The sequence below is a fragment of the Tenrec ecaudatus genome, chromosome 12 (genome assembly GCF_050624435.1).
Source record: "Tenrec ecaudatus isolate mTenEca1 chromosome 12, mTenEca1.hap1, whole genome shotgun sequence".
Classification (NCBI taxonomy): Eukaryota; Metazoa; Chordata; class Mammalia; order Afrosoricida; family Tenrecidae; genus Tenrec; species Tenrec ecaudatus.
This window is the reverse complement of record NC_134541.1, coordinates 15,029,544-15,055,672: the sequence shown is the minus strand read 5'-3', so window position 1 is coordinate 15,055,672 and position 26,129 is coordinate 15,029,544. Positions and strand designations below refer to the sequence as shown.

The following is a 26,129-nucleotide window of genomic DNA, read 5'->3' as shown; positions in this document are numbered from 1 at the left end:
AAGACTCCAGACGCTATATCTTTTGATAGCTGGGCACCATCAGCTTTCTTCACCACATTTGTTTATTCACCTGCTTTGTCTTTAGCGGTTGTGTCGGCAAGGTGAGCATTATAGAATACCAATTTAAAAGAAGAACGTATTCTTGCATTGAATACGTGGAGGCCCAATGTAAAAAAAATCTATTCTTATGTACTGGACAATTATTAGAGTAACCAGTCTCTAACAATATCGGGGTCTGTAGGTGCAATTATACAGCGATAATATATAAAGATTATAGTAAAGTCATGGAGAATAGGAGAGAAAGTGAAATAAAGGAGTCAGACACATTTTATAGTAGCATGCTCACCTCAGTCTCTCTTGGTGGTTCACATGGAAGTGGGAGAAGAGAGGAGGAGAGAGTATATTTCTAACCAAGGCTTATATGTACTCAGTGGCATGCAGTGGCATCCTGATTACAGGTAACCACAGGAAGGGGATGTACAAATAGACATACACATGACAGGAAGGGGATGAGCTAGGGGTGTACATGCAATAGGAAGGGGAGGGATTAAGGGTGCACATGATAAGGTGGGCGGACCCTAGATTCAAGATGGCAGCCTTACCTTGATCCTCCTTGAGTTGGCTTCACCTCTGGACTTTCCTTCAGGAAAACAATCCACTATCCTTTTCAGAAGGGAGTAGGTCCTACTTAGGGTGGGACAGACTATAGAGTCTGATTGCTCTAGATGGCTGATAACTATCAGGGAGATTAACCTTTAAGCAGCGTGCATTGACCTCCAAGTGTATAGTCAATTTGCCATGTGACACCAGCAGCCTTCTATGTTTGACATGTATTTGGGGGAGACAACTTGGGGAAAACCTTTTTGCATACCACAGAAAATGATTTAGGACAACTGAGGAAGAATTGATGCCTTTGAAGTATATTGGCAAAGAAAATTGAACATACCTTGGACTGTCAGAAGGAGGAACAAATCTGTCTTGGAAGTACAGGCAGAATGCCTTTCAGAAGCAAAGACGGTGAGCCTTCATCTCATGTTCTTTGAACGTATTATCAGGAGACAAGTCATCGTGTTTGTAGAGAACCTGCAAAAAAAAAGGCAGACCCTCTGAGATGGATTGACTTTGACAGTGGGCTCAAGCAAAGCAAGGATTGCGAGGCTGGTGCACCATTGGGCAGCATTTCATTCTGTTGTACATAAAGTCACTATCAGAAAAGATTTGAGTGCACCCAAGAACAAAATAAAATGTAAAACTGCCAATTGAACTATGGTCTATTTTTATCAAACATAAAGAAAATCACACGCACAGCAGAAGACACATTCTATATAAAGATGTGAAAACATGAAAAAGACTTTCTAAAGTAAGGATTACCAATAGTTTTCATATATTGTTTTCTGACTCATAGAGACTATGTAAAACAAAACAAAAAAACACTGCCCAGTCCTATACCATCCTCACAATTATCATTATTAAAAAAATCATTTTATTGGGGCCTCTTACAGATATTATAACAATCCATAAATCAGTTCTATCAAGCACACTTGTACATTTGTTGCCATCATCATTTTCAAGACATTTTTCTACTTTAGCCCTTATTGTTAGCACCTCTTTTCCCCCACCCTCCCCCATACTCCCACCCTTGTGAACCCTTGATAAAGTATGTATTATTATTTTTTTCATATTTTATACTGTCTGCTCTATCTCTTCACCCACATTTCTGCTATTCGCACCCCCTCACAATTCTTAAGTTTGAACCACTGTGTGAAGCCATCTTGTCGAGGGCCCTCATCTTTTTCACTGCCCCTGTACTTTACCATGATGTTGCTTTCCCGGTTCTGGTCTCTGCTGACAGCATGTCCAAAGTACATGAGACCAATTGTTGTAAATCTTCTAGAGGTAGATTCTATCATTCCCATTTTATAGATGAGGACTTTGAAGGTTAAGTCCATAGTCTTCCGATGGAGAAGATCCAAAATGAGGCTCTTATGCTTCAGATCTGGAGCCTTGGTGGTACAATGATTAAATGCTGACCTGATAGCCCAGATTGGGAGGTTGAACCAATCCAGCAGCTCTGTTTGAGAAAGATCTGGTGAAATGCTGTAAAGTTGACAGGAGAGGAAACTCTGTGGAGCAGTTCTGCTGAAACATGGGGTGACCACGATAACTAGTGATTGTGAGCATTTTTTATGTTTGTTGGTTGCCTGGGTGTCATCTTTGATGAACTATCAGTTCATGTCCTCTACCCATTTTAAATTGGATCGTTTGTCTTTGTGGTTGTTGCTTTGGTGTTGAACTTTTCTATAGATTGTAGACATTAGTTCTTTGTCTTATATGTCGTTTCCAAACAATTTTCATGGATTGGTCATTGAGTTCTTTCTTGGTGAAATCTTTCATGTGCACACATTCTTATTTTAGGAGACCCTGGTCATCTAGTCTGTCTTCTGCTGTGCATGTGATTTTCTTTGTTTGATGTCTATACTATGTCCTAGAGCCTATAAGTTTCTCTTTAATTTTTATTGATAGTCTATTTAGGTCTTTAGTCCATCTTGAGTTCATTTTTGTATGTGGAGTAAAGTATGGGTCTTATTTCGTTCTTTGGCAAATGGAAATCTAATTTTTTAGTGCCATTTGTTGAAGAACCTGTCTTCCCTATTTAATGTGTTTCAGTCCTTTGTCAAAAAGTAGTTGTCTGTATTGGATAGAAGCATTTTGCGTATAAACATTTTCTTTTTTTGTTAAAATCATTTCATTGGGGGCTCCATCTGCTTTTTTCACCACATTTGCTTACTCACCTTTTTCTTCAGCGATCATGTTGGGAAGGTGAGTATCATGGAATGCCAGTTTAATAGAACAGAGTGTTGCATTGAGGGAGTACTTGAATGGAACCTCAGTCCCCATCTGCTACCTTAATACTAAACCTATAAATACGAATATATGCACATAAATCTATGCCCCATCCTCATATAAATATGTTTGCATATGTACATGCCTTTATTTAGACCTCTATAAATGCACTTTGCCTCCTAGCTCTTTCCTCTATTTCCTTTTACTTTCCTCTTGTCCCACTATCATGCTCAGCCCTCATTTGGGTTACAGTAATTCCTCTCAGTTACATTACCCTTCATCATACCCTACCTCGCCTCCTACACCCTCCTCACCACCAATTGTGATCACTTGTTGTTCACTTGTCCCTGGGTTTGTTAACAGCACTTTCTTTGCCCCCACCTTACCCTCCTCCTTGCCCCCGGGGAACCATGGGTCCTGTTGTTTTCTCCAGATTATTTAGACAGACCTGTGGAGATAATAACATGCACAAAAACAAGACAGAGCAAAACCAAGCAACAAAAGAAAACAAAGCACCACCAACAAAAAAAAAAACAACAACAAAGAAAAGCCTGTGGTTCAAGGACTGTTGGCCTTTAGGAGTGTTTTCTGATGGAGTCTGATGGGACATGCCAAGCCCTGGCCCCAAAGTCTATTTTTGGTATTCCCTGGGGACTTTATTGCTCTGTTCCCCTTGCTTTTTTGTTGCATGCCCTTAGTGTTTTGCCTTGGTGTGGTGGCAATTCCCACACCTTGTCTCCAGTGTTGTCCCCTGTAGGGCTGTGGGTCAGTGAGGGATGTTGTCTCATAGTGGAGCTGGCCATATGGTCTTTTCTGTGGATTGGCTGCTTTGAGCAGGAACATCGTCCTCAAGGCTTGGTGAGCCAGGATGTGTTCCACTCTCTCTTCCTCCCCCTTCGTTTGCTCCCATGTGCTCTGATCATACATGTTCTTCTTCCTGAGCTTCAGCTTCAGTGCTGTCCTATGAAATAAATTCTTCTGGGAGTAAACTTTTTCTTAATGTTAATTGTTTTACATTGAAAAAAATCTTTGTTTATGATGTGCCGTGCCAGCTACTCTGTGTCACTGTGTACCAAACAATTTAAGACTTTAGCTCTTCCTCTCAAGGAATTTACAATTTATTTGGGGAGATGAGAAGTAAACTGAAAGTTAGATAGCTAGAGAAGATTTACCTAAATAACATTTCAGAGGATAATCAGAGAAATTTAACAAGGCAATGCAGGATCAATTGCCAAATAAATTGTACAAATAATTACATTTGGAGTTCAGAGGAAGGGGAGAGTGCTCGAGGCTGGAGTCCTCCAAGGGAGGAGTTAAATGAATTCCTGGGAGCTATTTTCAGCCAGTGAGATTATTTACTCTATTTCTAAAATGGTATTAATGTTAGTTACAAATGGAACTGTAAGCTATTGAACGTGAACTTTGGCACCTTATTATTTTTTCCCCCTTATGAGTGCAGAGGAATCTGCATGCCACCAAAATGCAGAAAATACTTTGTCTTTTACATTTGCTCTGTGATGTCACTTTGGAAGACCTCTTTGGTTGAAAAGAAAGGGGGCAGCCATTTGTCACATTTGTAATCTGTTACACTTTGAGAGAGGAGTCCTGGTTGCGCAGACGTTACGTGGTTCAAACTTACCAGGGGCTCTGCGGGAGGAAGATGTGGCAGTCTGCCCTGTATAGATTCATTGAATTGGAGACCTCATGGTGTGCAGAGTCAGAGTTGGAATCCACTCCACAGTAGTGGGATTGGTTTTCTGGTCACACTTCATGAACCCTGACCAAGACTGCTTTCTGTGGCTGTAAGAGTTGATGATGAACTGAGAGGCTGGAAATAGATATCAGCTCCTTTGTGTTACTAATGTTGCTTGTATTGAAAAATCCAAACGCAAACCCATTGCCTTCGAGTCGATTCTGCTTCAGAGAGTCCTGCAGGACAGAACAGAACTGTCCCATAGGAATTCTGAGGCTGTCATCTTTTTTTTTGGCTTTACAAAGAGAACTTTATTCTGTCTTCCTTGAGGTACAGGACAAAGAAATGTAGATGTGGCTGTTTAGAAAAATAAAGTTCTCAACAGGTTGGCTGTAGAAAGTACTGGTCTCTTTTCAACATCTGAGGTGCCTGCATCCCTCGGAGATCTCTGTGTGTCTGGGCATTCATGTTTTACTGAGTCAATATTTCCAGGGCAGGAATCTTGGCTTCAAAGGAAATGATTGTATCCTAGGAGCCTGGTGGCGTAGTGGTTATGCGTTGGGTGAAATCTGCATGGCGGGCAGTTTGAAACCACCAGCAGCTCCACACAAGAAAGACTGGGCTTTCTACTCCCCTAAACAGTCTCAGAAACCCATTGGGGGGGGGGGGCAGGGGGTTGCTAAGAGCAATGGCGATGAATTTGGGTTCCTTGTTTGCTGATGGGAGTCAGCATCCTCTCTGCCTGCTGGCGTTGCTCTCCTTTGATTTCTTGTAGAGAGGAGGCTGTCATCTTTATGGATCAGGCAGACTGCTAATTTTTCTCTCAAGAGAGTGGCTGGTGGGTTCAAATGGACCTTTAGTTTTACAGGCAAGTACTTTCAGCACTGTGGACCCAGGTTCTTGAAGACACGAGAGTGGTTTACCAAGTTTCAGAAGGATACTACTGGTAATGTTTCAGGATGCATTCCTTAATCTGATATTCAGAACTCAATATTGGAGTTCAAAGCCTGTTAATCGTTTTGCAGACCAGTCAGTATCATATAACAGTAAAGATTTTGGAACTGTATTTTAGACATAGCTAAGTAATTTTCAGCATTTTATTCAATTCTCTGAAGACATTTGAGTTAGATGACACCTTATTTTTTTTTCAAATTTTAAACAAACCCAACACCTCTGGTAATCCTTTTTTTAAAATAGAAAGTGCTTATAAAATAATGATGGCATCCTATTATACACATGTTTGATTCAATTGATATATGGATTGTTATAAGAACTGTAAGAGCCCCCAATAAAATCTTTAAAATAAAAATAATAAAAGAGAACATGAGAGAAACAGAATGAAGAGGAGGCTCAGAGTAGTACTTGATACATACAGAGAAAGTACTGTGTCCTCTGGATGCCATGATTGTTTTGTTACTATTTTATTGGAACAACTTCTCTTGTAGTATTGTTGAAAGCAGGACATTCATGAACTAAAGCAAGAAAAATCCCTAGTAGAAAACCTGGAATTTATGAGGGGAAAGACAAGGTCATGGGAGAAAGACGAGCTTTCCACTCCTGCAAACAGTTATAATCTGGGAAACCCACAGGGGCAGTTCAACTCTGTCTTATGCGGTCGCTGTGAGTCAGAATCGACTCGATGACAGTGAGGTTGGGGTTTTTGTTTGTTTGCACTGTAGCTGCTAGAAGAGCCCAGGCAGTTGGGTGTCACAAGGTAAGGTGGAGTTTGGAGTGCAAGATGCTATTTTTTGAGGTCAGTACTTTTCATGGACTTAGATGACTCTGCACTATTGGAATGTCTCATCCTTTGACTTTGAAGACAACGACCTCTCCAGCTCTTAATGGGGTCTTCCTGGAAGTTGGTCAGGAAGAGGATGTCTCCCCGGTAGAAAGCTGGCTCCATGCTGCAGCTCAACACCACCATGATGGGGCTCTTGCTGCCTGTGAGGACGATCAAGTCTTTCTAGATCTTGAGCACACAGGACATGATCATGGTGAAGTTCAGGACCTGGTAGTAAAACTGGTACTTGTTCATCTTCTTTAGTTCCCTGAAAATATACAAGTGGACTTGGGGAAATGCCGTCCCCACAGGGCTCATGGGTACCATGGTGGGGTCATAGGGGGCTGAAGCAGCCCACTGACTCTACTTGTTACTCTACTGTGGTGGAGCACAACTTGGCCCCCCAGCCCACCAGCCATGTCCTGACCCCATCCCTGATAATACATTTTCCCAAAACAAAACCCACCGCTCTTGAATCCATTCATACGCATGCGGACTCTCTGATTTCCACAGTTGTAAATCTTTCCCCCCCTTTTTATTAATCATTTTGTTGGGGTGCTTTTACAAATCTTATAAATATCATTCAATTGTATTAAATTAAACACACTTGTACATATGTTGCCATCAACATTTCCAAAACATTTCTTTCTGCTTGAGCCCTTGTTACCAGCTTCTCTTTTTCCCCTCCCTTGCCTACTCTCCCACCCTTGTGGATCCTTGATCAATTATATATTAATGTTATTTCATATCTTCACCCCCTCTGGGGCAGTGGGAGGGCTATATGTCCAACCTTGTAATGGCTCCGCCCCCCCTCCCTCCCCCCTGCTATAACTCTTTACAAAGTCAACTGCATGTCTTCCCTGGTGGATTCCAACCACACATCTTTTGGTGAGCAGCCTAACATTGCAACTACCAAACTATCAGGATACACTGCCAAATATATTTTCATGTTATTATTTAAATTGATCTTTTTTTTGGTGTGTGTGTTGTTGTAAATTGTTAACTCCATCTCATGTTTGATCAGATCGCATCCAGGTTCAATTATTATTATTTTGGGAAGTGTTATTTGTTGCTTTGTAAGAATTTTCCTGCTACTTAGCACCTTAAAGTCATATTTAGTTTCATACACAGCTTCTAAGGGTTGGGGAAATAGATGTGGCTTAGCTGGGTGGTTCTTGCTCAAAGTCTCATGAATTGCAGTCCAGCTATTACCCAGCTCTTCTGTCTGCAGCTTGAAGGACTGGAGGATGGCTCCTTCACGGGCTGCTGCTGGGGGCAGCACTGCCCTCAGGTGTTGTCCTGAGTGATCAGGGAGAGGAAAGCTCCTGTGCCTTGTTTTGACCTCAGACGCGTCGACCTATCACTTCTGCTCTATTCTGTAGGTCACCCAGGCCATCCTTGAGACTGTGTGGAAGGGGGCTAAAGGTACTGCATAGTACAGTCATACTAGTTCATATGTAGTGTGTTTTTTTTTCCTTCAGAAACTATGGTGTCTTGTTCTTTTTTTGTGAGACTAGCAGCTATTGATGATCAGTATGTAGGCCTATTAATATGTCAGATAGAAAAATGGTAATACTTCTATCTTATTATGCCCTTTTTACTTAATAGCAAGAGATAATTCCCCAAGTCATCTATTTGGTCCCCTAGTGGTACAAGTCATATAGGAAAGGCCTGTTAAATGTTTAGCCCTTTGTCTTGATCTACCTGCTGTTAAAATAAAAAGTTTCTTAGCATTCTCCAGTGGTGAAATTTTTCCCCTCAAAGAAAAACTCTGTATTTAAAAATAACTTCAGACTTACCAAAACATGGTTGCAAAACTGTGTACTCTCCTCGTAGCTTCCCGTGATTGAAACCAAGATGCTAGCTTTGGTGTAAAGCTGAGCTACACCAAGGCCATTTTTTTCCTGTCCCTGGAGCCAGTGCTCTCCTGATTTCTCCCTGCTGCTTTCTTTTGGTTTCTCCTGTTCCTTTGTTCTCGATTTTTGTGTGAGTTCTTTGTAAAAATACATCTTTTTTTTCTTTTTTTACATTTTATTAGGGACTCATACAACTCTTATCACAATTCATACATATACATACATCAATTGTATAAAGCACATCCATACATTCCCCGCCCCAATCATTCTCAAAGCATTTGCTCTCCACTTAAGCCTTTTGCATCTTTTATGTGATATTCTATCTTACCGGTTTTGGTTTTTTAATCTTTTATTCGAGTTTTAGGTGACAGTGTACACAGCAAAATGGGGTTACCTTTTAACATTTCCTATAAATACATATTGTTTAGTGACATTGATTGCTACATTGCTTCAATATTTCTGCTTGGCGGTTCCGTTTTCATCATTGTTGCTTCCCTGTCCCCACACCTCCCATCTTTACTTCAGGGTAAGTACAGAGCAGCCTTCATTTAGTTTAAAATATATTTTTAAAGACATTTATAAATATTTATGAAATTTGTAATTTTGCTCTACTTTCTAAAACCTTTATGCAGTATACTTAAGAACCCACTTTTAAAAATTTGTTATTTCCTTAAATACTATTTGAAATTACTGAGTAATCATTATGTTCCCCAGTATTTAATTTAAAATAACAACTTCCAGTCAATAACTATAAGACAATTAGTAATTTTACTATAATTTTTATATGAGCTCTGTATTTTCCCTTAATTTTTATACTTGTTCCGTGTCTACATTTTCACAGCATATAGAAAGATGAGGCTTTCTACTCCTGTAAAGAGTAGTAGTCTCAGAAACACATATGGGAAGCTGTTCCCCATCCTAAAGGTGTATTAGTCTGGGTACTTTAAAGAAACAAATCTACAGAAATTCATGTGTAAGAGAGAGTTTTATATAAAGGTTAAGTGTGCATCAAGAAAACATCCCAACCTAGTGCTGCCCAAGCCCACAAGTCCAACATTAACCCATTAGCCATTAACCCATATATCCAGCAGCAGTCCACAAAGTCGTCCTCCATCTCGCAAAACACACGCAGTGATGCCGACTGCAGGAGGAAAGCCAAGTCAGTGAATGTGTAAGCAAGCATCTCAGGGCTGGCAGGGGTCTCCACATGGGTGCTCCAGCACCCAGGGCTGCATCGAGGTAGGTCCATGTGACTTCTCCTCAGGGATATCTTGCAGGAAGTGAGCCTTGCCAGCTAAAACAGGGAACTGACTAAGGCAGCTGCACCCTGGTCTGATCGTCAGAAAGCAAGGGACCGAGAACCAGAAAGGCAAGGCTCTCTGAGCCATTTATCCCTCCGCCCTTCAATTAACCTCACATGTGTTTATCAGCCAGGTTGGCACAATAAACGATCTCCAAAGGGGTTTCTGTGAATCATTCTTGACTCATTGGCAGTAAATTTGGTTTTGTAGCTGTTACACATTATAATCTCTAATCTCTGCTGTGCAACAATCATTCAGTTTTTATAGATAAAAACTTTTAATTTTTGTTGTTGTTGATGTGGACTTTGCAGTTATTTGGGTCATCAGAAATTCATTTATAAATTATTTAAGAAGAACTGTGGAGCAGTGTAACTTTTTTGAGTTCTGTGTTTGAAAAGTTGATCTGCAGCTTAATATTTGAAATCCAATTTGGGTATAAAATTCTTTCCTGGAGTGTTTGAAATATGTTGTTTAATTATCTTCTAGCATAAAACCTGCTTTTTCCAGCCTAATGCCAGTTTGATTTTCTTTATAAATGACTTAGCTTTTTTCTTTGCTTGGATGGTCAAAGGATTGTTTTCATAGTAGTTTCATATACTGGTGTTTGTTCATTCTGACTCATTTTTCCCCAGGCTTGTAATGAGTTCTTTCAATATATAATTTCAAGTGCCCTGCCTCCCATCTGTCCCCTTCTTTCCTCCTTTCCCACTCACACACCCATTAGGAAAGTTTTTCGACTTGGAGTTTCTTTGTTTGCTTTTTGTTAGTTTTTTAGTTTTATTAGTTTGCTTTTTCTTAGTTTTATCCTTGGTACTCACATGCTTGTTGAGTCCTTCTCTGTATGTCATGTGTGTGAAAGAAGCCTCTCTACTATTTCTGATCAGGCATATCCAGTTGTCTTCCTAACTTGGATTTGTAATTGTCATCTCAAACTCAACATGCTTGTGATAGCTCCATTCTTCTAGTTTCTCTGGCCCTCCAACTTCAAAGACTTTCTCTTACCCCCATGTTTCTATCTTCAAAATGTACTTAGAATCTGCCCAGACTTCAGCATGTTAATGCAACGACTGTGTTGTGAGTCGTCATCTTTTGCTTGAGTTACTGTGATAATGTCTTAACAGGTCTCTCTGCTTTTTACTCTTGCCTTTATACAGTCTTTTAGTAATAGAACAGCTGGAGAGGATCTTTTACAAAAAGTTGATTGTTCAGAAAAGGGGGTGAAGGAAGACACCAGACGGTAAGATATGGCAAAATAATAATTTATAAATTATCAAGGGCGCATAAGGGAGGGGGGAGCAGGGAGGGAGAGGAAAAAAGAGGACTTGATGCAAAGTGCTTAAGTGGAGAGCAAATGCTTTGAAAATGATGAGGGCAAAGAATGTACAGATGTGTTTTATACAGTTGATGTATATATGGATTGTGATAAGAGTTGTATGAGTCCCTAATAAAATGTTTTTAAAAAGTTGATTGTTAATTGGAAGTTAATACATATATCATTCTATAGTTTAATCACATCAAGCAGAGTTGTACAATTAATTGCTACCACAGTTTCCAAAAATTATTTTTCTTCCTGGACTCCTTGACATCATCTACCTTTTACCCATCCCCCCAACAAACAAACAAACAAACAAACAAACAAACAAACCTCTTATTCTACTTTTGCTTATCGTTTCATCAATTCTTTGTTTCATATACCGAAACAGAAAAACATATAACACAACTTTATGAGGGTCACCCCTCCATTGACATAACTCCTCTGAGATACACTCTAATATGAACAACAACAACAACAAACAAAACCAAACATAGAAAACGTTGAAAACAAGATCAGGTCTAGCATGCACCTGACAGGTTTATGCCTTTGATCTTCTATATTTATCTCTACAATGCACTTTGTGTAGCAACCACTTTCCTCCCATCCCTCACTCGAGGATAGAGGGAGTTCATTTGGGGAACTACATAGGAGAAGGGTATCTTTTCAAACTGTAAGCTGATTTGTTACTGCTCACCTTAAGACTCTTCAGGTGTTTTCCATTTGGCATCAAAGTCAAAGGCAACTCTTTACCTTAGTCTCTGAGGGATTATATGACTTGACCTCTGGTTCTACCTCTTAAAGTTGGTGGGGAAAATGGATTTAAATGAATTTTCCCAGAAACTTTTTGAAGCCCCTTAATATGATTCACTAACCTTTATCTCATTACAGCCCCAAATTACAATTTCTTAGTAGGCCGACCATGACTTTCCTATTGAATACTCACAGGTGTCCTCAAACTATGGCCCACGGACCACATGCGGCCCGCTGAGGACATTTATCCGGCCCGCTGGGTGTTTTTGCCCCATTTGTGTTTTTACTTCAAAATAACATGTGCAATGTGCATAGGAATTTGTTCATAGTTTTTTTTTTTTTAAACTATAGTCTGTCTCTCCAATGGGTGTGAGGGACAGTGAACTGGCTCCCTGTTTTAAAAAGTCTGAGGACCCCTGCAAGTCTAACATCTTCCCTTATAGCATCAGTTCTCAACCTGTAGGTCGCGACCCCTTTCAGGGTTGAACGACCCTTTCACAGGGGTCGCCCAATTCATAACAGTAGCAAAATGACAGTTATGAAGTAGCAATGAAAATTATTTTATGGTTGGGTCAGCAAACATGAACTGTATTAAGGGTCACGGCATTAGGAAGGTTGGGAACCACTGCCTTTTACGGTCGATCCTGTTACTTAACTCACTGTGGTAGAGTTCATTTTAACTTATAATAACCCTGGAGAGGAGAATTTCTGAGGCTGTAAATCTTTATGGAAGCAAATAGTCTCATCTTTCTATTGTGTAGTGACTGGTGGGTTTGACCCACTGACCTTGTGGTTGGTTAGCAGTCTAGCACTTACCTGAAAGCAACAACAGGACTCTAATACCTATTGTGCTTAATGCTAATTTGTTTATCTTAATTTTTTAGTTTTTTAAATTTGTCTTTAAATAAAACTTTACAAGGACAGCGATCTTGGTGTCACTCTTATTCATTCATATACCTGAAACACAGGATAGATGTTCATGATTTATTTATTGAACACATTTACCCAATATTTCTGTGGGGTTATCAAGGAATATGAATTGGCTTGACAGCCTATGTACTGGTATATTGCAGGATGCCCTTTAGAAACCATTCTTCCACTCCTGTATCTGGCATTAAGAAGTTTTTCTAGGTCATTGCTTGCTTTTCATCTTGAAATTCTATGGAAATACAGTCTGAAGGAGCTGGCTTTTTTTTTTCTCCTGTAGTTAATGGTTTAATAGCTGACATTTTGTAGAAACCAAGATATGGAGGTTGACTGAAATTGTTTAAAGACATCAGTATGGAGAAATTGTGATGATTGTTTAGCCATCTATGAAATATAAGATGGAATTCTTTTAAAAATGTTCATATTCTGCCAGCCTAGTAAGACCAGATTACTTTCTTCCCCCCATTACATATCATATAATTCAGTAGTTCAATCATTCAAGCATATTAAAGAGAATTGTACAATCACCCCTGCATCAGGTTTAGAGCATCCCTCCACTCCCCCCATGGTTAACTCTCCATTAAGATGAGTTGTACAGTCGCATTTAGTTCTAGTGCTCCTGCCCCCTCCCAAAAGAAAGGTTACTTTCATTTACTGCATTTGTATGGTAGTTGGAGGAGAAAGGAGTGAGGTAGGTGTAGTCATTTATTAAGATGCGATTCAAAATTGCTTATATATGTATAGATGAGGATTAGTAAAAGTATTGCTTTTAGGGTTCTAGTTTATATATGTACCACTTTATTACAAAAAAACTGTTTAAACACATCTTTGATCAGTGGATGGCTGCAGTCAAGTTCTGTCAGTAAGATTTACCTAGTTTCCTTTGAGTGTCTTAAAAAAAACTTCCAGTCGAACAGTGCATTCTGAGGGAAAATTCAAGACAGAGGTCAACTCAGAAGATTATGGCAACAGCTTTTTAGTGTGCCACAGAGGTTATCTTGTTGTATTTTCTCAGAGGACATAGGGCCATCACAGGGACTTATAAGAAGCTGTTTTAAGAAAATGAAAACTGCATCGGCGAGGAAAAGGTTAGAAAAGTTATGCTGAGGAAATTTTGTTCCACCAGGACCATATGCCTGCTCATTTTTGGAAGGGAGCAAGGACTGTCCTATGAGAAATTAATCGGAAGACCTTACCTACCCTGTATCCCCGACTTTGCCCCTTTAGACTTCTTTGTATTCCCCAAAAGCATTTAAAATGAACAGAATTTTGACTCCTGGCGGTTGACAGACAAGTGTGCACAATTCTCTGGGGAAGGGTTAACTTCAAACTCACTGCCCATCTAGTCAATGCTGACTCAGCAACCCCCTCCATGGATTTCTGAGACTATAACTGTTTATGGGAGTAGAAAGCCCAGTCTTTCTCTGTAGGAGCTGCTGGTGGTTTTGAATTGCTGATCATACAGACAGATCACGGCCCAGTGTGTAACCCCGACACCTGCAGGGCTCCTGGTGAAGGGTTAGAGAGATGAAGCACCAGCTTTAGAAGTGTACAGACCTGGAGGGAGGATATGTGGAGAAACAACAGGTTTACTTTCTGATGCTTTTGTTTAATAAAGGTTTATATAATTTTGAAGCAATACTTTTTTGATTTATTCTCATAAGGTAAGCTTTCCCCCCTCCCTTTTACTTAGAGAAAGATGGAATAGGAAGTTTTGAAGTAGTCAGGCTTCTAGCGAGCTGTCGAAGGGATCAGATAACAAGCATCAAAGAACAAAAAATAATATCAGTGAAAATGTGGGTGAGTGCAGAGTGAAGACCCCAAACTTATTGGTAGGCAACTGGACACCCCCTTACTGAAGGGTTGTTGGGGAGGAGATGAGCCAGTCAGGGTGCAGGGTAGCAACAATGAAGCATATAACTTTCCTCTAGTTCTTAAATGCTTCCTCTCCCCCACTATCATGATCCCAATCCTACCTTACAAATCTGGCTAGACAAATCTGGCTAGACCAGAGGATGTACATTGGTAGAGATAGCAACTGGAAACACAGGAAATCCAGGACAGATGACTCCTCCAGGACCAGTGGTGGGAGTGGCGATGCCTGGTGGGTGGAGGGAATATGGGGTAGAAAGGGAGAACCGATGACAAGAATCTACATATAACCTCCTCCCGGGGGGATGGACAGCAGAGAAGGGGGTGGGAGGAGACGTCGGACAGTGTAACATATGACAAAATAATAATTATGATGGGTTCATGAGGTAGGGGGGAGTGGGGATGGAGGGGGAAAATGAGCAGCCGATATTAAGGGCTAAAGTAGAAGGTAAATGTTTTGAGAATGATGATGGCAATGAATGTACATATGTGCTTGACACAATGGATGTATGTATGGATTGTGATAAGAATTGTACAAGCCCCCAATAAAATGATTTAAAAAAAGGAATTAATGCTGAAAGTTTATAAAGCAATGGTTCTCAACCTTCCTAATGCCGTGACCCTTTAATACAGTTCCTGATGTAGTGGTGACCCCCCAACCATAAAATTATTTTTGTTGCTGCTTTATAACTCTCATTTTGCTACTGTTATGAATCGAGCAACCCTCGTGAAAGGTCGCTGATACTTCACGTAGAAAGAAAATGCTTTGAAAATGTTGAGGGCAACATATGTACAAATGTACTTGACACAATGGATGTATGTGTGGATTGTGATATGAACTTTACAAACCCCCAATAAAATGATTTAAATAGAAGGGAAAAAAATGAAATTTTAAGAGTTTTAAGCTTTGGCCTCATAAATTCTTTAGAAAGCATATGAAATCTTATTCTCCAGATGTCCCCTTCACTACTGTGCCTTAAACTGCCAAACAAAAGGAGCCAGGCTCTTTCCTTACTGTGTTGTATTTTTCAGTTAAAAAAAAATGTGTATGGAACTTAGGGGCAGTTAGAAATAGTGTTTAAAATGTGAATGACTAGTGACTGGGTAACATGGTCTTGCTTGGTATGTTACACTCTGTGTTCACAATGAAAAACTACATTTTATGTTTATTAACATGTCATATGTGCTCGGGTTTTGAGCAGTTGATGGCATAGTGGGCTACGCCGTGTTTGGCTGCTTGCCTCAAGGTCAGCATTTTGAAAGAAGCAGCCACACCACAGGAGGGAGATAAGGTTTTCTGCTCCCTTTAAAGATCTCCATCCTGGAAATCACGAAGGGGCGGTTCTACTCTGCCCCACAGCGGTATTGTGAATTTGAATCCGTTCAATGGTACTGAATTTTTGGATAATGGTGTAGTCACAGTTCCGATACTTAGAACCTATAATCAATTGGACTTTTGTTATTATCTCATATAGTTTTTGATTGCAGAGATGGCCATGATCAATAAACCATTAAGCATAAAATGATGTTTTATCACAATCAAATCCTGTGGAGAAAGAGGAATGAAAATTTGTATTATAGGAGACAAAAACAATTGTGAAATTAGTGACTGGTGAGAGTTGATTAGAACCTAAGTTCTTTTGAATATTGTGATAGAACAACTGATTGGAAATATTAGTGCTTACTAGTATCTTAGGAATTATGACTTCACGATCAATTAGAGAGAAATGGAAATGCTCACTTACCAGTGTTGTGGGGTATATACTTTTTCAAAATTCTTCTAGGAGGTACATGAGCAAACCAAGTTGGAAGTTCTTTGGTATAGCAAACATTTAGGTGTCTTCCTGATGTGTTAGGCACTCTGCCGGCTGCACTGATGAGAAAATGATGGGAGCCAACTTGGCTTTCAAACAGTAGATATTCCAGGAAACAAAAGGAGCACATCTTCTTTATGTCTGAAGCAGAAGCACATGATTTTATAAAAATACGAAACCACCATACCTCACCTCTCACCATTCTTTAAAGACGTCTGATTTGAGTTCTTGTGAACAGGCAAAGCATATGATTCTCTAGTGTGTATGAGCAGAATTTCAGATGTGCCTTTTTATATTTGGAATTTGAAATCACCAGCCCCACAATGTTTTCTTTATCAAAGTAGTGGTTAGAAAAGAAATATTCTTGTTCAGATGAATGTTTCTTTTTGATACAGATTAGAAGAGTAGAACAGTTGTGAATGCTGCAAAAGAGATTGTGTGTGTGTGTGTGTGTGTGTGTGTGTGTGTGTGTGTGATTTGGTCATATCCTAGTAATTTATTTTGCTTGAACAGGAAACAAGTAAAGGGGGAAAAAGAAAAGAAGGAAATTTGCATGTTTTCATGTTTACCATTAAGTTAACCATAATGTAGAGGCCGTCCTCTGTCAAAAAAAAAGAAATAGAGGAGCTTAAATTGAGAGGCTAAGTGTAAACATTTCTTAAAACGAAATTTTAGGGTTTATTTTTTTTCTTGAAGGATGTTCTATTTTCCTAGGTTTAAAAATCCTGATGCACCAGGTTGGTCTTTTTGCTGAGGATGAGGCACTTTTGTGGTAGTGTTGCCATGGTGACTGCCTTCCAAGTGCTGCCTCAAGGTTACTCATCACTCATAGCCCTGAATACTTAGATTTTGTTAAAGAAAAATATCAACACTCAGTGGATAAAATGAAGTTCATTATTATACTGCAGTACTCCATTAAATCTGGCAATTTTTACTTATAACCAGTATTTTTTTGTTAACAGCCTTGAAAAACTATATTTTCTTTGAATTTTAACCGTGTGTTTAGAAGGCTCTTTAATTAGCCAGTCATATATTGTAATTATTTGATTTGATTCTATATATGACTTTTAAAACCCAGCAACTTTATTTCATTGAATTTGAGAGTGCATAAATGCATGCTTCAATACATGTGTGTATACACATATCTTATATGTTAATGAGACAAGGGAAAAGGTTTCTTTCTTTTTTTATTTATTTTTTGTTGGTCTGGTTTTATTATCACTGTATGTCAAAAATTCCAAACAATGTCAGTGACAAATGGGAAAAGGTTTCTTAACATTCCTTTAATTATGTTTTTTTTGGGGGGGTGGGTGGGTGGGAGGATTAAATGTAGTTTAAAGCTATCACTTGCCTCAGCCTTGATGTATGTTAAAACTGGACAGTAATTTGCTTTCCCAAACTCTTAATTCTCGGATCTGTTATCCACCGGGTCTCTCTTTCATGCACTATATCTTTGTCTTATGCTGCTGTTAATTTCCTCCACCTTACTTTGAGGATTTTTATATTTTAGTTAGACGTAGATGTTAGGCCATTTAAGCTCTTTGTCAAAGATTTTCACATATTGTTCTCAAACCTGTTTTCAGTTTAGGAAAATGTGAGAAGAAATGCCCCTTTGTTAGTCTTATTTTCTTTTGGGTTTTGTTGCAGAGAGAGAAAAAAATCAGTTATGTGCTTCCATTAGGCAGGAAGGTGACTTTGAAATCGGAGATGAGAAGCATTACTGTAAAAAGGAAAGTGCCACCGAAACACACACACACACACACACACACACACACACACACACACACACACACCCAGCACAAAGTATATGGCTAACAAATTTGGTCATTGAGCTAATGAGAATCTTAGTAGTTGCTCTATCTCCAGGGGAATTGGACGAATTGGTAATGATGAAACATTTTCATCTCTGTCTCTGCAGAGCAGACACCTTTGCAATGTCTGATCAAGATATTTACATGCTTGAAATTTCAATGAAGGCAGAGGACTATACATAGTATCGCAAATATGTCAGGTAGTATATAGCAGCTAATATTTGTTTCATTTATGCATATTTATGAAGGCAAGTATGCTATTTGATGCTATTTTTGCTGGTGTATTTGGAAAGAGGGATAGATTTAAAACTGGAAGGCATGATGCAAAACACCATGATCTAGAAAACAATGTCAGACGGGAGTCCAGAGAACTGCCCCAGTTCCCTCTTGGGCTTTCACTGTGTGTACTTGGTCAGGTCATTTGCACTGCGTTGTTTTCCTCATTTGCAAAACATGATAGTCCATTTCTGTTTTGACCTTCCATGATTTTAGTGTCAAAATTACTCTCCATAGTGAAGCAATGAGGGAGAATTGCTGTTGATATTAACCCAATACCAAACCTTCCAATTTATTTATCTGATTTTGAACATAGATTTTCTGTTTCTTTAGCCATTTCTTGGTTCTGACTCCTGGCATTCTGGTGTGTCAGAGTAGAAATCTGCACCATTGGATTTTCAATGGCTGATTTTAAAAAGATCGTCAGAGCTTTTTTTCTTCTTTTTACAAGTTTTTTGTTGTGGATGAATGAAGGTGTAGAGAGCAGATCATCAGTTTCACAATCAAAAGTTCTTATACATTTTGTTTATAATCTCATTCATTGCAATCTCTTTAGTGTTACATCACTTACCCACTTCTTCCCTGTGTTACCTGTTTCTATTCCTCATTTTCTGACCCTTCTGAACTTTGTTCTTGGAGTGTAAATGCTCTCAAATGGTTGATTATTCTAAGGTAAAACCTTACGAGTATTATTGTTCCCTTATAGACCTGCCTGCTTTAATGAAAAATTGGCAGGTGTGGGGTGGCAAGTTCAGTCCCAGACCTGAAGGGTGACTAAGGACCATAGTTCAGGAGTTCCAGTCTGTATTTGACCAGTAAGTTTGGCCTCTTAAAATTTTGAGTTATTTGTACATTTTTCTCCCACTCTATACAGCACTTTCTAATGTTATACCTTCCAGAGCAGATGGTAATGGTAACTGGCACCATCTAATTCTTCTGGTCTCGTAGTCTGAGACTGACATTTGTGTGCCCCATTTTCATGTGCCTTTCAGTTTAATCATTTCTTCTTTTCTTTATCCCAGGAGAGGCCTTAGATGGCTTCTCACCTGCAAATGTGTATACTGGGCGACTTCAGAAAACTCATGGAAAAATGAAATTAAAAGGTAAAAATAAAACTATAGTACTTATTTCTCAGTTTAAGTTCCACCAAGATCAAGACACATTTTTAATAAGTGGTGATACCAGCTATTTAGTTTATCCTTCATCAACTGAAGGCCTGGGAACTGAGCCATGTCACCACAGTCTTCATTACACATCTGACCCCAAAACAGATGCTTTGAGAAAAAAAGGATTTAAGATTAGGAAACAAAAAGAAGTCAGAAGGAGCCAAATCAGGCACGTAAGGTGGATGCCCTTTGAAACTCTTATAAGATTGCTCTTGTTTAATAAGGGGAATGAGCAGGAACATTGTGTTGGAGACTACTTTCTGGTGAAGTTTTTTTCCCAGGCTTTTTTTTTTTTTTGCTAAAGCATTGGCCTTCTTTCTTAAAATACTCTCATAATAAGTAGATGTTACTGTTTGGCCCTCCAGAAAGTCAGCAAGCAAAATGCCTTGGGCATTCCCACATAACCGCTGCCGTGTGTTTGTGCTTTATCCCTTGGTCTGCCTTTTCCTTGGAAAGGCCACTTCCACCTCTTGCCAGCCATTGCTTTGATTATGCTTTGCCTTCATGATCAGACTGGTAAAACCATGTTTTATCTCTCTCCTATAGTTCTTCCAAGAAAAGTTTCAGGATCTTGATTCCACTTATTTAAAATCAGCACAGAAAGGTCTACTTTTGTCTGCTGCTGGTCTGGATGCAACAGCTTTGGCACCCATTGAGAGGAAAGTTTACTTAACTTTAAGTTTTCATTCAGAATTGTCTGTGATATTGGCTATTGTTTCCTCTGTTTCTGTTGGTTCTCTTCATTTAAACTGGTGTCAAATTTTTTTTTAGTGCCTCAAACTTGTAATAAATGTGTGAACAGGTTCATAATAACACATGTGAACAAGTTAGCATGAGTTTATTTTGGTGCACAAACAATTTTTTAAATCTTCGCAGTCTATCCCCCATTGTATGCACCCTCCATGAACTTTTAGAAGGCCCCTTGTGTATGTATTTTTCTTAAACATGTTCTGTTTCATGTTTCAGAAACGCATTAGTTTCAAGAAATTGTACATGTTTGTGTTTGTTATTTTTAAATTAAGATAAACCTAACAGGACATTTAAAAATGTTTATAGAATATGTGAGTGAAATGTGGCAGTTATTTATAGTTTAGTGGTATATTTTCCCATAATCATATCCACATATAGAAACACATGATTTCAAGTGGTTGAGTTATAATTTTGCTTACTGCTGCAATTGTGATCTTTTTGTTCGTAAATAGAGCTCTCTTGTCATTTGAAAAATAAAGGCAAATATGAATCTGTTACAGGGTCACTGTGAGCTAGAATTGACTGGACAGCAATGTTTTTTAAAAAGACTTCCCAGCATGGGCATTGATTGGTGACTCAGTGAGAGACCAGGATTTGATTACTATGTACCTCATTGTAACCATATCTGTCTTTGTCAGTGGAGGCTTGTATGTTGCTGGAAAGCTGAATAGGTTTCAATGGAGTTTTCAGACTAAGACAGACTAGGAAGAAAGGCCTGGTTGATCTACTTCTGAAAAATGGCCAATGAAAAAGTTTTGTGGATCACAGCATGCAAGCCTGCAACTGAACTGATCGTGGGGTGATGTAGGTCTGGGCACTAATTCGTTCTGTGTCAAAGGTTTGGGGCTGACTTGACAGCTGTTGACACAGCAGGATGGTATCAATAGTAAGCCAGCCTTTGATTGGCTGATAAAACAATGACACAAAGAATATCCTTTTTCTGTTCACAGAAAGATGAGGCTTTCTACTCCTGTGAAGAGTTAGTCTTGGAAACTCACAGGGGCAGTTCTACCCTGTCCTCTAGGGTCATCTGTGATCTGGCATCGCTTCCGTGGCCATGAGTTTGAGCTTTACTCTGGCATGTAACTGTTTTTAAAGAACAGATACCACCAAGTCACATTTCCATTCTGGAGGGACAGACTGCTTTCATGTGTTGATAAGTGTTTCAGAATTGCTTTCCAGAAAACTGTAGTAGTTCTACAGTCTTATTAACAATGACACTTAAATTTTTGTGCCCAATTTTTGATTTGATAATCTTATCACAGAACTTGTGCCAGGGGCTTAATTATCTTTTTCTAATTCCAACATTCCTGTCAGATATTATTTTCATCTCCATTCACAGTTGAGGAATTTGAGGATCAGAGAGGTGAAGTAACTTGCACAAGATCTCACGCAGCATTGGGATTTAAGCCTCTGTATCTCTGCTTGTATTCCTTCTATCCGAAATCATTGTCTCTAATACTGCTCATACTGAGGGGTCCATCTTTACAGGTGTACATACAAATTCAGAATATGTATACCCACTGCCATTAAGTTGATTCTGATGCAAAGGGACCTTATATAGTGTCTGAGACGCTGTATCTTTATGGGAGCAGATGGCATCATTCTCCTGAGTGGCTGGTGTGTTGGAACAACTGACTTTGCAGTCTTAACATTTACCCAACCTGGATAAGTCCAATAAGGGTACACAGACTTATGAATATGAAGCGCATAGTAATATGTAACTTAATTTGCGATGTGAGAGGTAGCTGTGAAAGAAAAACGTCCTAAAGAATCTGGGTATGATTTCAGGAAGTGGAGTATATTATAAAGACATAAGGAGGTGGGGATGTGTTAGAAAAGCATTGGAGCAGAATACTCCAATTTGTGTAAAAAGGCTTGGAGAAGTTCTGGTGTTCTCTAAGAAATGATAAGTGATATAATGACTAGACCATGAGCTACACCGAATGGGCCTTAGACTTCATAGATGAACAGAGTGTAAGTAGGGACATGGAAAGAGTTCCCTGATTCTAGCTGAGGACTAAGTGGTTACATTTTGGCACAGTACAAGGGAAGATACTATAAGAACTTGTGAGATATAATAGTAATGGGAATAGAAGGTAATGGAGGGATTTGAGAGTTAGTTCAAACTAATGGCATGGCATGATGAATGTGAGGATACATGAGCATTTAAGAGCATTTTTGTATCTTTGGCTGCCTGGTTTGGTTGTAGAAAGTCTTTACTAAACATTTGTTGAGTGAATAAGTGAATAAAATATGTTGATAATTTTGGTGATGCATCAGAGTTTATAAGTAACATACTCCTTTTCTTGAAAAATTATCCATATATTCAAACTTCTGGATATTGCCATTATGGAAAGGTGGAGATGAAGTCTTCACATAAGTCTGAGAACCTTACAGCAAAACATCCCAGACCAGATTGTATTACTGAGGAATTAGACACTTAAGGAATTGACTCTAACCCTCTCAAACCCTTTCAAAAATCAAAGGGGAATGAGAATTTCCTAACTGACACTATGAAGCCAGGCGTATCCTGATATCAAACAACAGACCATTATCCTCGGTGAATTTAGATATAAAAATCCTCCACAGAACTAGGAAAATGAATCCAACAGCACCTTAGAAGAACTGTACACATCGGTCAAGTGGTGCTTATTCCGGTGGTTTGGCATTAGAGAGGCAGTGTAATACACTACATTCATAGAACAAAGAACCACGTGATCATAACTTGACGCAGAAAAGGCATTTGTAAGAGCCTACACCCTTTCATGATAAAGACATTTATGAAAAGCCGACAGGCAGTTTTATACGCAGTAGACAGAGTAAGAGTTTCCCTCTTAAGACCAGGAAGACAAGGAAGGGTTTGCTGTCATCACTGTGAGGCAGCGTGGTACTGGAAGTCAAGAAAAGAAATACAGGTGTTCAGATTGGGAAGAAAGAAACAAAATTATCCCAACTTCCAGCTGATGTGATGCTATATTTGAAAAATGCCACAGAGGCCACAGGGAAATTTCTAGAATTATCAGTGCCATTCAGCAAAGTTGACTATAGGGACAGCACACAAATCAGTTGATTTAAAAATTTTTATTTTACGAAACTGCAATGAGCATTCCGCAAAAGAAAAATTTAAAAGTTCTACTTATAATACCATCTAGAAGAATAAACTAGGTAGGAAGAAGGAAATGTAGAACTTAACATGTGCATTAGGTAGAAAGTTTACTGGGTTTACAGGATTTCAGTCAACGTTTCATACACATTGTTTCAGGTCCTTTGAAGTCCCTCAATATAGTATCACGTATCCCACTTTCCCCCAGAGTTTCCCCCTTCTATTCCTCCTCCTCTTAAAACCCTTGTAATAACTTTTCAAAGAATCAAGGAACTGAGACTTGCAGTGAGCAAGCTGGAAGGATCAGAAAGGAGTGGGAAGGGGGCTAGGGCGGGGGTGGTGGGGTTGCTACATGAGGTCTTATAAGAGGGTTTACTCCAGCACACTCCTCTCCAAACCTGAAACTGCTTTCCAGTAGCCTCTGTAGTAGCTGGGAGATGTTAAAAATCCAAATTCATGGGTCTCACATACTGTCTCCCAAACCAGAACCTTTGGGACCCAGGATTTGTTTAACAAGTCCTGCAGGTGATGATGCTCTCAAGCTTGAGGAGCACCTTGTTTTAGACTAGCCAGTGAGCAGGAACGAGGAGGGTTAACACAACTGGTTCCCTCACTTTAGGAATATGATTAATCCCTGTGTTTGGGAGCCCCATGAAAGCTTGGCTTCCTTTACAGCAAAGGAGGGGTGGTGGTGTCTCACATGTTAGAGTGTATCTGAATCACCTAGTTAAATCACAGGCAGGTGGGCCTTACCTCCAGAGTTTGATTCTGGGAGGAAGTTAAAGATCTTGCATTCCTAAGTTTCCTGGTAATGTGGATGTTCCTGGTCCAAGGACCACATTTGGACAGTCACTACTCTGTAACAAATGGAGTTATGATAAAGGAACGTGCAGCGAACATAGAGCAGAAAAGGTTGGGATGAGTGGAGGTGTTCTGCTTTTGGCCGGATCTTTTCACCAGCAAGTGATGTTATGAACTTGAGGTTCCTTATGAAAAATGGGGGTGGGACTAACCTTCTAGTACCCCTGCCTGATTACTTATGGGAAAAGTTTAGTTTCAGGTAGTTGTTGGGCATATGTTTTCTGCCTGTGTCCTCCCTCCCCTAGATTGCAAAATGGTTGCTGTTAGGTAATTTTAGAATGAAAATTTATACAATCACAGTGATGAGTTTGGAGGGAGGATAGTAATAAGAGCTTGAATTTAGAATTCAGACTATTCTGAGTTGATTAATCCATGTTCTCTATCACTTATGAGACTTTGAGTAAGTTACTTTAATCTGTTTCAATTTTAGTTTAGTTGTTTTAAAAAGATATTTTCCTATTGTTTCTTTTCCTCCCCAATTTTAGTTTTCTTAGCCAAGGACAATGCAGTGTGTGCTGTATGCCTTTGGATGTAATAAATGCTCCATCTTTTCCTTTTCTTCACAGAAGGGCCTGGTTAAAAATAATTTGAACAGGGAGGGAGGGAAAAAACGGCTGATAACAAGGGCTCAACAGAAAGTAATGCTTAGAAAATGATGATGGCAACAAATGTACAAGTATGTACAGATACGGATTGTTAAGAGTTGTAAGCGCCTCCAATAAAAGAAAATAAAAAAGAAAGATATAATTGAACGAAAAAAGAAATAATTTGAACAATTTGTTTTTCTGATTCCAAATGGTGGATGAAAATAATTGGAGTGATAAAAGGAGCAAAACTTGCCGTCTGAAATTACTTTCTGAGGAACTCGCTCTTACTGCTCACATGCTTATTGGAAATTCGAGGTTTGTCTTCCCAGAGGTACCTTGGAAGAAAGCACTGGTGATTGAATTATGAAAAAAATCAGCCTTTGAAAACCATGTACAGCGCAGCTCTACTCTGACCTACGTGAGGCTTCCATGAGTCAGAATTGACTGGATGGCACCTGGTTTGGTTTTAAGATAGCGTTGTGATTTCTGTGTGAATAATGAGCAAATATGTGATTCTTGAATGTGATTCAGACAAATCTGAACTTTGTATTTTCTCATTATTTAGCAGGTTGTAAGCTAGTAGCTTGTTTGACTTTAAGGGGAGGGATGAGGATAAAAGATAAGCATCAGCCCAAAGTGGATTCCTATGAGGTGAGAGATGAGGCATAACTTTCCACTCTCCCAACCTGTCACCATATATGACACTAGTTATCTTCCCCACAATACCCTCTGTTTCGCTGCTGGTGTAAGAAGTGATTACAGTGCCCACACAGACCCGTGTTTATTGTATGGTTTCTAAGGGAAGCCATGGGCTACAGCTGAGGATCAGGATCAACTTGGAGGTAACAGGAGATAGGATACACTTTGACAATCATGACAGCTTCCCCTTCGCACTGGGCCTGCAGGTGGGTGGTGTGTCTCTGTACTGATCCTAAGCCTACTTCAGCTGTCTGTGATCTTGCTGCTCGGGCTGCTGTGTGCCTCACTGTCCTAGTGATACAGCTCTGTCCCTCCGGGGTCTGGGAGGATTTCAACACAGAGGTCCAAAGGGTGTCTTCCAACCCAGGTTCTTCTTCATAGTGGTGAGGTTCCCTTCAACCTCTAGGGCAGTGATTCTCAACCTGTGGGTCATGACCTCTTTGGGGGTTCAGCGACTCTTTCACAGGGGTCACCCGATTCATAACAGTAGCAAAATGACAGTTATGAAGTAGCAGTGAGAATAATTCTATGGTTGGTGGGCGGGGGGTGGGGGTGGGGGGTCACCACAACATGAGGAACTGTATGAAAGGGTTGCATTAGGAAGGCTGAGAACCGCTGCTCTAGGGCATGGTTCTTAGAACCTCCTTCTACAGCCACAAAATTAGTCTAATATTCAGTTAATCTCTCCACAAGGATTTTATACACCTTACTTGTATAGTTA

General features: G+C 39.5%; 1 protein-coding gene across 7 annotated transcripts in view; it reads left to right on the top strand.

Moving 5' to 3' along the window:
• The window catches only part of NCOA3 (nuclear receptor coactivator 3), a 150,356-nt gene that overhangs the window by 22,364 nt on the left and 101,863 nt on the right, over positions 1–26,129 (top strand). The gene's annotated exons all lie outside the window — the stretch shown is intronic.